Source organism: Chiloscyllium punctatum, chromosome X, assembly GCF_047496795.1.
Source record: "Chiloscyllium punctatum isolate Juve2018m chromosome X, sChiPun1.3, whole genome shotgun sequence".
In the NCBI taxonomy this organism is placed as follows: domain Eukaryota; kingdom Metazoa; phylum Chordata; class Chondrichthyes; order Orectolobiformes; family Hemiscylliidae; genus Chiloscyllium; species Chiloscyllium punctatum.
In genome coordinates this window covers 1,856,739-1,870,146 of record NC_092791.1, presented here as the reverse complement: position 1 = coordinate 1,870,146, position 13,408 = coordinate 1,856,739, and positions in this window count along the sequence as shown.

Sequence of the window (13,408 nt, the reverse complement as noted above, 5' to 3'; positions counted from 1 at the left end):
CTCGCCATCTGTTTCTCGCCCTCTGTTTCAGCCCATCTGTTTCTGGCCCTCTGTTTCTCGCCCTCTGTTGCAGACCCTCTGTTTTAGAGCCTCTGTTTCGCGCCCTCTGTTTCAGCCCCTCTGTTTCAGACCCTCTGTTTCGCACCTCTGTTTCAGCCTCTCTGTTTCAGCCCCTCTGTTTCAGCCCCTCTGTTTCAGCCCCTCTGTTTCTCGCCCTCTGTTTCAGCCCCTCTGTTTCAGCCCCTCTCTTTCGCGCCCTCTGTTTCTCGCCCTCTGTTTCAGCCCCTCTGTTTCTCGCCATCTGTTTCTCGCCCTCTGTTTCTCGCCCTCTGTTTCGCGCCCTCTGTTTCAGACCCTCTGTTTCGCGCCCTCTGTTTCGACCCCTCTGTTTCGCCCCCTCTGTTTCTCGCCCTCTGTTTCTCGCTCTCTGTTTCTCGCCCTCTGTTTCTCGCCCTTTGTTTCAGACCCTCTGTTTCTCGCCCTCTGTTTCAGACGCTCTGTTTCAGACCCTCTGTTTCAGACCCTCTGTTTCTCGCCCTCTGTTTCAGACCCTCTGTTTCAGACCCTCTGTTTCTCACCCTCTGTTTCGGCCCCTCTGTTTCAGCCCCTCTGTTTCAGCCCCTCTGTTTCTAGCCCTCTGTTTCAGACCCTCTGTTTCAGAGCCTCTGTTTCTCGCCCTCTGTTTCAGACCCTCTGTTTCAGACCCTCTGTTTCTCGCCCTCTGTTTCAGACCCTCTGTTTCAGACCCTCTGTTTCTCACCCTCTGTTTCGGCCCCTCTGTTTCAGACCCTCTGTTTAAGACCCTCTGTTTCAGACCCTCTGTTTCGCGCCCTCTGTTTCAGCCCCTCTGTTTCAGCCCCTCTGTTTCTAGCCCTCTGTTTCAGACCCTCTGTTTCAGACCCTCTGTTTCAGACCCTCTGTTTCAGCTCCTCTGTTTCTCGCCCTCTGTTTCAGCCCCTCTGTTTCAGACCCTCTGTTTCAGCCCCTCTGTTTCAGCCCCTCTGTTTCAGACACTCTGTTTCGCGCCCTCTGTTTGTCGCCCTCTGTTGCAGACCCTCTGTTTCAGACTCTCTGTTTCGCGCCCTCTGTTTCAGCCCCTCTGTTTCAGCCACTCTGTTTCAGACCCTCTGTTTCGCGCCCTCTGTTTCATCCCTCTGTTTCAGCCCCTCTGTTTCAGCCCCTCTGTTTCAGCCCCTCTGTTTCTCGCCCTCTGTTTCAGCCCCTCTGTTTCAGCCCCTCTGTTTCGCGCCCTCTGTTTTGGCCCCTCTGTTTCAGACCCTCTGTTTCAGACCCTCTGTTTCTCGCCCTCTGTTTCAGACCCTCTGTTTCTGACCCTCTGTTTCAGACCCTGTGTTTCTCGCCCTCTGTTGCAGACCCTCTGTTTCAGACCCTCTGTTTCAGACCCTCTATTTCTCGCCCTCTGTTTCTCGCCCTCTGTTGCAGACCCTCTGTTTCAGACCCTCTGTTTCGCGCCCTCTGTTTCAGCCCCTCTGTTTCAGACCCTCTGTTTCAGCCCCTCTGTTTCAGCCCCTCTGTTTCAGCCCCATCTGTTTCCGCCCTCTGTTTCAGCCCCTCTGTTTCAGACCCTCTGTTTCAGCCCCTCTGTTTCAGCCCCTCTGTTTCAGCCCCATCTGTTTCCGCCCTCTGTTTCAGCCCCTCTGTTTCAGCCCCTCTGTTTCAGACCCTCTGTTTCAGCCCCTATGTTTCTCGCCCTCTGTTTCGCGCCCTCTGTTTCGCGCCCTCTGTTTCAGCCCCTCTGTTTCGTGCCCTCTGTTTCAGCCCCTCTGTTTCTCGCCCTCTGTTTCGGCCCCTCTGTTTCTCGCCCTCTGTTTCGGCCCCTCTGTTTCTCGCCCTCTGTTTCAGACCCTCTGTTTCAGCCCCGCTGTTTCAGACCCTCTGTTTCAGACCCTCTGTTTTTGACCCTCTGTTTCTCGCCCTCTGTTTCAAACCCTCTGTTTCAGACCCTCTGTTTCAGACCCTCTGTTTCTCGCCCTCTGTTTCAGCCCCTCTGTTTCAGACCCTCTGTTTCTCGCCCTCTGTTTCTCGCCCTCTGTTTCAGACCCTCTGTTTCAGCCCCGCTGTTTCAGACCCTCTGTTTCAGAGCCTCTGTTTCTCGCCCTCTGCTTCAGCCCCTCTGTTTCAGACCCTGTGTTTCAGACCCTCTGTTTCTCGCCCTCTGTTTCGCGCCCTCTGTTTCAGCCCCTCTGTGTCAGCCCCTCTGTTTCAGCCCCTCTGTTTCAGCCCCTCTGTTTCAGACCCTCTGTTTCAGACCCCCTGTTTCGGCCACTCTGTTTCCCGCCCTCTGTTTCGCGCCCTCTGTTTCTCGCCTTCTGTTTCGGCCTCTCTGTTTCGCGCCCTCTGTTTCGGCCCCTCTGTTTCAGACCCTCTGTTTCAGACCCTCTGTTTCGCGCCCTCTGTTTCTCACCCTATGTTTCAGCCCCTCTGTTTCAGACCATCTGTTTCAGACCCTCTGTTTCTCGCCCTCTGTTTCGGCCCCTCTGTTTCAGGCCCTCTGTTTCAGCCCCGCTGTTTCAGCCCCTCTGTTTCAGACCCTCTGTTTCTCGCCCTCTGTTTCAGACCCTCTGTTTCAGCCCCGCTGTTTCAGACCCTCTGTTTCAGACCCTCTGTTTTTGACCCTCTGTTTCTCGCCCTCTGTTTCAAACCCTCTGTTTCAGACCCTCTGTTTAATACCCTCTGTTTCTCGCCCTCTGTTTCAGCCCCTCTGTTTCAGACCCTCTGTTTCTCGCCCTCTGTTTCTCGCCCTCTGTTTCTCGCCCTCTGTTTCTCGCCCTCTGTTTCAGACCCTCTGTTTCAGCCCCGCTGTTTCAGACCCTCTGTTTCAGAGCCTCTGTTTCTCGCCCTCTGCTTCAGCCCCTCTGTTTCAGACCCTGTGTTTCAGACCCTCTGTTTCTCGCCCTCTGTTTCGCGCCCTCTGTTTCGCGCCCTCTGTTTCACACCCTCAGTTTCAGCACCCTCTGTTTCAGACCCTCTGTTTCAGACCCTCTGTTTCAGCCCCTCTGTTTCGCGCCCTCTGTTTCAGACCCTCTGTTTCGCGCCCTCTGTTTCAGCCCGTCTGTTTCAGACCCTCTGTTTCGCACCCTCTGTTTCAGACCCTCTGTTTCAGATCCTCTGTTTCAGACCCTCTGTTTCTCGCCCTCTGTTTCAAACCCTCTGTTTCAGACTCTCTGTTTCAGACCCTCTGTTTCTCGCCCTCTGTTTCGGGCCCTCTGTTTCAGAACCTCTGTTTCTCTACCTCTGTTTCGGCCCCTCTGTTTCAGACCCTCTGTTTCAGACCCTCTGTTTCGCGCCCTCTGTTTCGCGCCCTCTGTTTCAGCCCCTCTGTTTCAGACCCTCTGTTTCGCGCACTCTGTTTCAGCCCCTCTGTTTCAGACCCTCTGTTTCACGCCCTCTGTTTCAGACCCTCTGTTTCAGACCCTGTGTTTCAGACCCTCTATTTCTCGCCCTCTTTTTCAGACCCTCTGTTTCAGACCCTCTGTTTCAGACCCTCTGTTTATCGCCCTCTCTTTCGGCCCCTCTGTTTCAGACCCTCTGTTTCTCGCCCTCTGTTTCGGCCCCTCTGTTTCTCGCCCTCTGTTTCGGCCCCTCTGTTTCTCGCCCTCTGCTTCGGCCCCTCTGTTTCTCGCCCTCTGTTTCGGACCCTCTGTTTCAGCCCCTCTGTTTCAGCCCCTCTGTTTCGGACCCTCTGTTTCAGCCCCTCTGTTTCAGCCCCTCTGTTTCAGACCCTCTGTTTCAACCCTCTGTTTCTCGCCCTCTGTTTCAGCCCCTCTGTTTCAGACCATCTGTTTCAGACCCTCTGTTTCTCGCCCTCTGTTTCGCGCCCTAGTTTCGCGCCCTCTGTTTCGCGCCCTCTGTTTCAGTCCCTCTGTTTCAGACCCTCTGTTTCTCGCCATCTGTTTCTCTCCCTCTGTTTCGCGCCCACTGTTTCAGACCCTCTGTTTCAGCCCCTCTGTTTCAGCCCCTCTGTTTCAGCTCCTCTGTTTCTCGCCCTCTGTTTCAGCCCTTCTGTTTCAGACCCTCTGTTTCAGCCCCTCTGTTTCAGCCCCTCTGTTTCAGACGCTCTGTTTCGCGCCCTCTGTTTCTCGCCCTCTGTTGCAGACCCTCTGTTTCAGCCCCTCTGTTTCAGCCCCTCTGTTTCGCGCCCTCTGTTTCATCCCTCTGTTTCAGCCCCTCTGTTTCAGCCCCTCTGTTTCAGCCCCTCTGTTTCTCGCCCTCTGTTTCAGCCCCTCTGTTTCAGCCCCTCTGTTTCGCGCCCTCTGTTTCGGCCCCTCTGTTTCAGACCCTCTGTTTCAGACCCTCTGTTTCTCGCCCTCTGTTTCAGACCCTCTGTTTCTCGCCCTCTGTTTCTCGCCCTCTGTTGCAGACCCTCTGTTTCAGACCCTCTGTTTCAGACCCTCTATTTCTCGCCCTCTGTTTCTCGCCCTCTGTTGCAGACCCTCTGTTTCAGACCCTCTGTTTCGCGCCCTCTGTTTCAGCCCCTCTGTTTCAGACCCTCTGTTTCGCGCCCTCTGTTTCTCGCCCTCTGTTTCAGACCCTCTGTTTCAGACCCTCTGATTCTCGCCATCTGTTTCTCGCCCTGTGTTTCTCGCCCTCTGTTTCAGCCCATCTGTTTCTGGCCCTCTGTTTCTCGTCCTCTGTTGCAGACCCTCTGTTTCAGAGCCTCTGTTTCGCGCCCTCTGTTTCAGCCCCTCTGTTTCAGACCCTCTGTTTCGCACCTCTGTGTCAGCCCCTCTGTTTCAGCCCCTCTGTTTCAGCCCCTCTGTTTCAGCCCCTCTGTTTCTCGCCCTCTGTTTCAGCCCCTCTGTTTCAGCCCCTCTGTTTCGCGCCCTCTGTTTCTCGCCCTCTGTTTCAGCCCCTCTGTTTCTCGCCATCTGTTTCTCGCCCTCTGTTTCTCGCCCTCTGTTTCGCGCCCTCTGTTTCAGACCCTCTGTTTCGCGCCCTCTGTTTTGACCCCTCTGTTTCGCCCCTTCTGTTTCTCGCCCTCTGTTTCTCGCTCTCTGTTTCTCGCCCTCTGTTTCTCGCCCTTTGTTTCAGACCCTCTGTTTCTCGCCCTCTGTTTCAGACCCTCTGTTTCAGACCCTCTGTTTCAGACCCTCTGTTTCTCGCCCTCTGTTTCAGACCCTCTGTTTCAGACCCTCTGTTTCTCACCCTCTGTTTCGGCCCCTCTGTTTCAGACCCACTGTTTAAGACCCTCTGTTTCAGACCCTCTGTTTCGCGCCCTCTGTTTCAGCCCCTCTGTTTCAGCCCCTCTGTTTCGCGCCCTCTGTTTCGCGCCCTCTGTTTCAGCCCCTCTGTTTCAGCCCCTCTGTTTCAGCCCCTCTATTTCAGCCCCTCTGTTTCTAGCCCTCTGTTTCAGACCCTCTGTTTCAGACCCTCTGTTTCAGACCCTCTGTTTCTCGCCCACTGATTCAGTCCCTCTGTTTCGCGCCCTCTGTTTCTCGCCCTTTGTTTCGCGCCCTCTGTTTCGCGCCCTCTGTTTCGCGCCCTCTGTTTCAGCCCCTCTGTTTCAGACCCTCTGTTTCAGCCCCTCTGTTTCTCGCCCTCTGTTTCAGCCCCTCTGTTTCAGCCCATCTGTTTCTCGCCCTCTGTTTCTCGCCCTCTTAATGCAGACTCTCTGTTTCAGACCCTCTGTTTCGCGCCCTCTGTTTCAGCCCCTCTGTTTCAGCCCCTCTGTTTCTCGCCCTCTGTTTCAGTCCCTCTGTTTCAGCCCCTCTGTTTCAGCCCCGCAGTTTCAGCCCCTCTGTTGCAGCCCCTCTGTTTCAGCCCCTCTGTTTCTTGCCCTCTGTTTCAGAACCTCTGTTTCGTGCCTCTGTTTCAGCCCCTCTGTTTCAGCCCCTTCTGTTTCAGCCCCTCTGTTTCAGACCCTCTGTTTCTCGCACTATGTTTCTCGCCCTCTGTTTCAGACCCTTTGTTTCAGCCCCTCTGCTTCAGCCCCTCTGTTTCTAGCCCTCTGTTTCAGACCCTCTGTTTAAGACCCTCTGTTTCTCGCCCTCTGTTTCTCGCCCACTGTTTCAGACCCTCTGTTTCGCGCCCTCTGTTTCGGCCCCTCTGTTTCGGCCCCTCTGTTTCTCGCCCTCTGTTGCTCGCCCTCTGTTTCTCGCCCTCTGTATCTCGCCCTCTGTTTCTCGCCCTCTGTTTCGCGCCGTCTGTTTCAGCCCCTCTGTTTCAGACCCTCTGTTTCAGACCCACTGTTTCTAGCCCTCTGTTTCTCGCCCTCTGTTTCTCGCCCTCTGTTTCAGACCCTCTGTTTCGCGCCCTCTGTTTCGGCCCCTCTGTTTCAGCACCTCTGTTTCTCGCCCTCTGTTTCTCGCCCTCTGTTTCTCGCCCTCTGTTTCAGACACTCTGTTTCTCGCCCTCTGTTTCAGCCCCTCTGTTTAAGACCCTCTGTTTCAGACCCTATGTTTCTCGCCCTCTGTTTCAGAACCTCTGTTTCTCACCCTCAGTTTCTCGCCTTCTGTTGCAGACCCTCTGTTTCAGACCCTCTGTTTCGCGCACTCTGTTTCGCGCCCTCTGTTTCAGCCCCTCTGTTTCAGACCCTCTGTTTCGCGCACTCTGTTTCAGCCCCTCTGTTTCAGACCCTCTGTTTCACGCCCTCTGTTTCAGACCCTCTGTTTCAGACCCTGTGTTTCAGACCCTCTATTTCTCGCCCTCTTTTTCAGACCCTCTGTTTCAGACCCTCTGTTTCAGACCCTCTGTTTATCGCCCTCTCTTTCGGCCCCTCTGTTTCAGACCCTCTGTTTCTCGCCCTCTGTTTCGGCCCCTCTGTTTCTCGCCCTCTGTTTCGGCCCCTCTGTTTCTCGCCCTCTGCTTCGGCCCCTCTGTTTCTCGCCCTCTGTTTCGGCCCCTCTGTTTCAGCCCCTCTGTTTGAGCCCCTCTGTTTCGGACCCTCTGTTTCAGCCCCTCTGTTTCAGCCCCTCTGTTTCAGACCCTCTGTTTCAACCCTCTGTTTCTCGCCCTCTGTTTCAGCCCCTCTGTTTCAGACCATCTGTTTCAGACCCTCTGTTTCTCGCCCTCTGTTTCGCGCCCTAGTTTCGCGCCCTCTGTTTCGCGCCCTCTGTTTCAGCCCCTCTGTTTCAGACCCTCTGTTTCTCGCCATCTGTTTCTCTCCCTCTGTTTCGCGCCCACTGTTTCAGACCCTCTGTTTCAGCCCCTCTGTTTCAGCCCCTCTGTTTCAGCTCCTCTGTTTCTCGCCCTCTGTTTCAGCCCTTCTGTTTCAGACCCTCTGTTTCAGCCCCTCTGTTTCAGCCCCTCTGTTTCAGACCCTCTGTTTCGCGCCCTCTGTTTCTCGCCCTCTGTTGCAGACCCTCTGTTTCAGACTCTCTGTTTCGCGCCCTCTGTTTCAGCCCCTCTGTTTCAGCCCCTCTGTTTCAGCCCCTCTGTTTCGCGCCCTCTGTTTCATCCCTCTGTTTCAGCCCCTCTGTTTCAGCCCCTCTGTTTCAGCCCCTCTGTTTCTCGCCCTCTGTTTCAGCCCCTCTGTTTCAGCCCCTCTGTTTCGCGCCCTCTGTTTCGGCCCCTCTGTTTCAGACCCTCTGTTTCAGACCCTCTGTTTCTCGCCCTCTGTTTCAGACCCTCTGTTTCTCGCCCTCTGTTTCTCGCCCTCTGTTGCAGACCCTCTGTTTCAGACCCTCTGTTTCAGACCCTCTATTTCTCGCCCTCTGTTTCTCGCCCTCTGTTGCAGACCCTCTGTTTCAGACCCTCTGTTTCGCGCCCTCTGTTTCAGCCCCTCTGTTTCAGACCCTCTGTTTCGCGCCCTCTGTTTCTCGCCCTCTGTTTCAGACCCTCTGTTTCAGACCCTCTGATTCTCGCCATCTGTTTCTCGCCCTGTGTTTCTCGCCCTCTGTTTCAGCCCATCTGTTTCTGGCCCTCTGTTTCTCGCCCTCTGTTGCAGACCCTCTGTTTCAGAGCCTCTGTTTCGCGCCCTCTGTTTCAGCCCCCCTGTTTCAGACCCTCTGTTTCGCACCTCTGTGTCAGCCCCTCTGTTTCAGCCCCTCTGTTTCAGCCCCTCTGTTTCAGCCCCTCTGTTTCTCGCCCTCTGTTTCAGCCCCTCTGTTTCAGCCCCTCTGTTTCGCGCCCTCTGTTTCTCGCCCTCTGTTTCAGCCCCTCTGTTTCTCGCCATCTGTTTCTCGCCCTCTGTTTCTCGCCCTCTGTTTCGCGCCCTCTGTTTCAGACCCTCTGTTTCGCGCCCTCTGTTTTGACCCCTCTGTTTCGCCCCTTCTGTTTCTCGCCCTCTGTTTCTCGCTCTCTGTTTCTCGCCCTCTGTTTCTCGCCCTTTGTTTCAGACCCTCTGTTTCTCGCCCTCTGTTTCAGACCCTCTGTTTCAGACCCTCTGTTTCAGACCCTCTGTTTCTCGCCCTCTGTTTCAGACCCTCTGTTTCAGACCCTCTGTTTCTCACCCTCTGTTTCGGCCCCTCTGTTTCAGACCCACTGTTTAAGACCCTCTGTTTCAGACCCTCTGTTTCGCGCCCTCTGTTTCAGCCCCTCTGTTTCAGCCCCTCTGTTTCGCGCCCTCTGTTTCGCGCCCTCTGTTTCAGCCCCTCTGTTTCAGCCCCTCTGTTTCAGCCCCTCTATTTCAGCCCCTCTGTTTCTAGCCCTCTGTTTCAGACCCTCTGTTTCAGACCCTCTGTTTCAGACCCTCTGTTTCTCGCCCACTGATTCAGTCCCTCTGTTTCGCGCCCTCTGTTTCTCGCCCTTTGTTTCGCGCCCTCTGTTTCGCGCCCTCTGTTTCGCGCCCTCTGTTTCAGCCCCTCTGTTTCAGCACCTCTGTTTCAGCCCCTCTGTTTCTCGCCCTCTGTTTCAGCCCCTCTGTTTCAGCCCATCTGTTTCTCGCCCTCTGTTTCTCGCCCTCTTAATGCAGACTCTCTGTTTCAGACCCTCTGTTTCGCGCCCTCTGTTTCAGCCCCTCTGTTTCAGCCCCTCTGTTTCTCGCCCTCTGTTTCAGTCCCTCTGTTTCAGCCCCTCTGTTTCAGCCCTGCAGTTTCAGCCCCTCTGTTGCAGCCCCTCTGTTTCAGCCCCTCTGTTTCTTGCCCTCTGTTTCAGAACCTCTGTTTCGTGCCTCTGTTTCAGCCCCTCTGTTTCAGCCCCTTCTGTTTCTCGCACTATGTTTCTCGCCCTCTGTTTCAGACCCTTTGTTTCAGCCCCTCTGCTTCAGCCCCTCTGTTTCTAGCCCTCTGTTTCAGACCCTCTGTTTAAGACCCTCTGTTTCTCGCCCTCTGTTTCTCGCCCACTGTTTCAGACCCTCTGTTTCGCGCCCTCTGTTTCGGCCCGTCTGTTTCGGCCCCTCTGTTTCTCGCCCTCTGTTGCTCGCCCTCTGTTTCTCGCCCTCTGTATCTCGCCCTCTGTTTCTCGCCCTCTGTTTCGCGCCGTCTGTTTCAGCCCCTCTGTTTCAGACCCTCTGTTTCAGACCCACTGTTTGTAGCCCTCTGTTTCTCGCCCTCTGTTTCTCGCCCTCTGTTTCAGACCCTCTGTTTCGCGCCCTCTGTTTCGGCCCCTCTGTTTCAGCACCTCTGTTTCTCGCCCTCTGTTTCTCGCCCTCTGTTTCTCGCCCTCTGTTTCAGACACTCTGTTTCTCGCCCTCTGTTTCAGCCCCTCTGTTTAAGACCCTCTGTTTCAGACCCTATGTTTCTCGCCCTCTGTTTCAGAACCTCTGTTTCTCGCCCTCAGTTTCTCGCCTTCTGTTGCAGACCCTCTGTTTCAGACCCTCTGTTTCAGACCCTCTGTTTCTCGCCCTCTGTTTCTCGCCCTCTGTTTCAGACGCTCTGTTTCTCGCCCTCTGTTGCAGACCCTCTGTTTCAGACTCTCTGTTTCGCGCCCTCTGTTTCAGCCCCTCTGTTTCAGCCCCTCTGTGTCAGACCCTCTGTTTCGCGCCCTCTGTTTCATCCCTCTGTTTCAGCCCCTCTGTTTCATCCCCTCTGTTTCAGCCCCTCTCTTTCAGCCCCTCTGTTTCTCGCCCTCTGTTTCAGCCCCTCTGTTTCAGCCCCTCTGTTTCTCGCCCTCTGTTTCTCGCCCTCTGTTTCTGCCGCTCTGTTTATCGCCCTCTGTTTCGCGCCCTCTGTTTCAGACCCTCTGTTTCGCGCACTCTGTTTCGGCCCCTCTGTTTCGGCCCCTCTGTTTCTCGCCCTCTGTTTCTCGTCCTCTGTTTCTCGCCCTTTGTTTCAGACCATCTGTTTCTCACCCTCTGTTTCAGACCCTCTGTTTCAGACCCTCTGTTTCAGACCCTCTGTTTCAGCCCCTCTGTTTCAGACTCTCTGTTTCTCTCCCACTGTTTCAGCCCCTCTGTTTCAGACCCTCTGTTTCGCGCCCTCTGTTTCAGACCCTCTTTTTCTCGCCCTCTGTTTCAGCCCCATCTGTTTCCGCCCTCTGTTTCAGCCCCTCTGTTTCAGACCCTCTGTTTCTCGCCCTCTGTTTCGCGCCCTCTGTTTCAGCCCCTCTGTTTCAGCCCCTCTGTTTCAGCCCATCTGTTTCAGGCCCTCTGTTTCTCGCCCTCTGTTTCAGCCCCTCTGTTTCTCGCCCTCTGTTTCAGCCCCTCTGTTTCGCGCCCTCTGTTTCTCTCCCTCTGTTTTGCGCCCTCTGTTTCAGACCCTCTGTTTCAGCCCCTCTGTTTCAGCCCCTCTGTTTCAGCCCCATCTGTTTCCGCCCTCTGTTTCAGCCCCTCTGTTTCAGACCCTCTGTTTCAGCCCCGCTGTTTCAGCCCCTATGTTTCTCGCCCTCTATTTCTCGCCCTCTGTTTCGCGCCCTCTGTTTCGCGCCCTCTGTTTCAGCCCCTCTGTTTAAGACCCTCTGTTTCAGACCCTCTGTTTCTCGCCCTCTGTTTCGGCCCCTCTGTTTCTCGCCCTCTGTTTCAGACACTCCGTTTCTCGCCCTCTGTTTCTCGCCCTCTGTTTCAGCCCCTCAGTTTCAGGCCCTCTGTTTCAGCCCCTATGTTTCTCGCCCTCTATTTCTCGCCCTCTGTTTCGCGCCCTCTGTTTCGCGCCCTCTGTTTCAGCCCCTCTGTTTCAGACCCTCTGTTTCAGACCCTCTGTTTCTCGCCCTCTGTTTCGGCCCCTCTGTTTCTCGCCCTCTGTTTCGGCCCCTCTGTTTCTCGCCCTCTGTTTCAGACACTCCGTTTCTCGCCCTCTGTTTCTCGCCCTCTGTTTCAGCCCCTCAGTTTCAGGCCCTCTGTTTCTCGCCCTCTGTTTCGCGCCCTCTATTTCAGACCCTCTGTTTCAGCTCCTCTGTTTCAGACCCGCTGTTTCGCCCCCTCTGTTTCTCGCCCTCTGTTTCGGCCCCTCTGTTTCGCGCCTTCTGTTTCAGACCCTCTGTTTCGGCCCCTCTGTTTCGCTCCCTCTGTTTCAGACCCTCTGTTTCAGACCCTCTGTTTCGCGCCCTCTGTTTCAGACCCTCTGTTTCGGCCCCTCTGTTTCCCGCCCGCTGTTTCGGCCCCTCTGTTTCGCGCCCTCTGTTTCAGACCCTCTGTTTCAGACCCTCTGTTTCAGACCGTCTGTTTCTCGCCCTCTGTTTCGCGCCCTCTGTTTCGTGCCCTCTGTTTCAGCCCCTCTGTTTCAGGCCCTCTGTTTCAGACCCTCTGTTTATCGCCCTCTGTTTCGGCCCCTCTGTTTCTCGCCCTCTGTTTCGGCCCCTCTGCTTCTTGCCCTCTGTTTCAGACCCTCTGTTTCTCGCCCTCTGTTTCAGCCCCTCTGTTTCAGATCCTCTGTTTCTCGCACTCTGTTTCTCGCCCTCTGTTTCAGCCCCTCTGTCTCAGAAACTCTGTTTCTCGCGCTCTGTTTCGCGCCCTCTGTTTCAGACCCTCTGTTTCAGCCACTCTGTTTCAGACCCTCTGTTTCAGACCCTCTGTTTCGCGCCCTCTGTTTCTCGCCCTCTGTTTCGGCCTCTCTGTTTCTCGCCCTCTGTTTTGGCCCCTCTGTTTCGCGCCCTCTGTTTCAGACGCTCTGTTTCAGACCCTCTGTTTCTCGCCCTCTGTTTCGCGCCCTCTGTTTCGCGCCCTCTGTTTCAGACCGTCTGTTTTGGCCCCTCTGTTTCCCGCCCTCTGTTTCGGCCCCTCTGTTTCAGACCCTCTGTTTCAGACCCTCTGTTTCTCGCCCTCTGTTTCGCGCCCTCTGTTTCGCGCCCTCTGTTTCAGACCCTCTGTTACTCGCCCTCTGTTTCAGCCCCTCTGTTTCAGCCCCTCTGTTTCAGACCCTCTGTTTCAGACCCTCTGTTTCTCGCCCGCTGTCTCGGCCCCATTGTTTCTCGCCCTCTGTTTCGGCCCCTCTGTTTCGCGCCCTCTGTTTCAGACCCTCTGTTTCAGCCCCTCTGTTTTAGCCCCTCTGTTTCTCGTCCTCTGTTTCAGCCCCTCTGTTTCAGACCCTCTCTTTCAGCCCCTCTGTTTCAGCCCCTCTGTTTCAGACCCTCTGTTTCTCTCCCTCTGTTTCGCGCCCTCTGTTTCAGACGCTCTGTTTCAGACCCTCTGTTTCTCGCCCTCTGTTTCGCGCCCTCTGTTTCGCGCCCTCTGTTTCAGACCGTCTGTTTTGGCCCCTCTGTTTCCCGCCCTCTGTTTCGGCCCCTCTGTTTCAGACCCTCTGTTTCAGACCCTCTGTTTCTCGCCCTCTGTTTCGCGCCCTCTGTTTCGCGCCCTCTGTTTCAGCCCCTCTGTTTCTCGCCCTCTGTTTCAGCCCCTCTGTTTCAGACCCTCTGTTTCAGCCCCTCTGTTTCAACCCCTCTCTTTCAGACCCTCTGTTTCAGACCCTCTGTTTCAGACCCTCTGTTACTCGCCCTCTGTTTCGGCCCCTCTGTTTCTCACCCTCTGTTTCTGCCCCTCTGTTTTGACCCTCTGTTTCTCGCCCTCTGTTTCTCGCACTCTGTTTCGGCCCCTCTGTTTCTCGCCCTCTGTTTCGGCCCCTCTGTTTCGCGCCCTCTGTTTCAGACCCTCTGGTTCGGCCCCTCTGTTTCGCGCCCTCTGTTTCAGACCCTCTGATTCAGACCCTCTGTTTCGCGCCCTCTGTTTCACACCCTCTTTCAGCCCCTCTGTTTCAGACCCTCTGTTTCAGACCCTCTGTTTCTCGCCCTCTGTTTCGCGCCCTCTGTTTCGCGCCCTCTGTTTTATCCCCTCTGTTTCAGACCCTCTGTTTATCCCCCTCTGTTTCGGCACCTCTGTTTCTCGCCCTCTGTTTCGGCCCCTCTGTTTCTTGCCCTCTGTTTCAGACCCTCTGTTTCTCGCACTCTGTTTCAGCCCCTCTGTTTCGGCCCCTCTGTTTCTCGCCCTCTGTTTCTCGCCCTCTGTTTCAGCCCCTCTGTTTCAGACCCTCTGTTTCTCGCGCTCTGTTTCGCGCCGTCTGTTTCAGACCCTCTGTTTCAGCCCCTCTGTTTCAGACCCTCTGTTTCGCGCCCTCTGTTTCAGACCCTCTTTTTCTCGCCC